Here is a 1,912-nt window from a genome sequence, read left to right on the forward strand (position 1 = left end):
CAAATCTTTTGGGGAAGGGGCAGGTGTGTTACCAGGTAAGATCAGTTACAGTGGTGGGGGTAGGGGCAAGGAGTATACATTACCATAAATTCAGTTACAATGGCAGATGGGGTAAAGCATGAGTAGTTAGGATGGCAGGGTGAGGTGAGGAGTATTCACACTATCATAATAACAGTTGAGATGGCAGGGTGGGTTGAGGGGAAGCTTATGTCCATGGAAGCTCGGTTGGGCGATCAGGGATAATGGCGAACGCTGGCAGGGGGTGGGCGGTAGAGGGGGTGATCAGCCGAGGCAGGCAGGACTTTAGACTTTCTGGGTCCGGGCTTGCACATGGAGGCCTGACATGATCCATGTTGAGTTCTTTTTCTAAAGGAGTAAGGTAAGGGTCCAGCCTCATTCTTTTTTTTTTTTTTTTTGAGACAAAGTCTCGCTCTGTCGCCCAGGCTGAAGTGCAGGGGCACAATCTTGGCTCACTGCAACCTCCGCCTTCCCGTTCAAGTGATTCTCCTGCCTCAGCCTCCCAAGTAGCTGGAGCTACAGGCACCCACCACCACGCCCAGCTAATTTTTGTATTTTTTTTTTAGTAGAGATGGGATTTCACCATGTTGGCCAGGCTGGTCTCAAACTCCTGACCTCAAGTGATCCACCCACCTTGGCCTCCCAAAGTGCTGGATTACAGGCATGAGCCACCGTGCCTAGCCCCAACTTCATTCTTTTGCAAGTGGATATCCAGTTTTCCCAACATCATTTACTGAAGATTGTCTTTTCCCCGTTGAATGATCTTAACACCCACCCTCACTGAAAATCATCTGACAGCTGCTCAAACTTTTGCACACTAATTTTAGCATCCAGGGAATATTATCTGCAGTAATTTTTTCTGCAGTTTGCCTAGTGGTGATTCACTATTGCCCTCTTTCTTCCCACGTTATTTAAATAGAATTCTACCATGAGGTGTCCCTTTTCCATATTTAGTTAGTCCATTATTATCATGGATTCACAAATATTTATTTTCTTCTGTGGGTTATAACCTGAAACTATCATTATTTATTTTGTTGCTCAAATCATTCCAGCTTTGGTTGTTAGACCATTCCTCAGGTTGGCTCCTCTGTTCTTTCAACAAGCCCTCATCTTAAAGTATTTCTTTTTTTAGTATTTCCTGACTTTCTGGCACGAGACTGTTCCAGGCTCATCTTGCATGTCCCATACCGAAGCCCTACAATCAACCATTTATCTTGGGAGACTAGTCCCTTTTATTGGAGAATGTAATTTAGATACCAAGATCTGGGTGCTAAGATGTGCTCATTATTCCTGGGGTGTCATTGTGCCTAGGAACTCTCAGCAGGCAGAGCTAGGAAATATAAGCATGTATTTACTCATTCACACACACACACACACACATAGATATTTTTTTCTTTTTTTTTTTTAACTTTGTGTGTGTGTGCGTGTGTGTGTGTGTGTAGGTATGGAGATGGGGTTCACCATATTGCTCAAACTAGTCTTGAGCTCCTGAGCTCAAGTGATCCGTCCACCTCAGGCCTCCCAAAGTGCTGGGACTACAGGCATGAGCCACTGCACGCAGCTGTATTTCTGTATTTATTAGTATAAATAAAAAATCCTAAGGGGCTTTTTTTTTTGAAATGGAGTCTCGCTCTGTCGCCCAGGCTGGAGTGCAATGGCGTGATCTCAGCTCACTGCAACCTCCACCTCCCGGATTCAAGTGATCCTCTCATCTCAGCCTCCCGAGTAGCTGGGATTACAGGCACCTGCCATCATGCCCACCTAATTTTTTTGCATTTTTGTAGAGATGGGGTTTCACCATGTTGGCCAGGCTGGTGTCAAACTCCTGACCTCAAATGATCCGCCTGCCGAGGCCTCCCAAAGTACTGAGATTACAACAGGTGTCCACGTCTTT

Source organism: Cebus imitator, unplaced genomic scaffold (assembly GCF_001604975.1).
Source record: "Cebus imitator isolate Cc_AM_T3 unplaced genomic scaffold, Cebus_imitator-1.0 Scaffold612, whole genome shotgun sequence".
NCBI lineage: Eukaryota > Metazoa > Chordata > Mammalia > Primates > Cebidae > Cebus > Cebus imitator.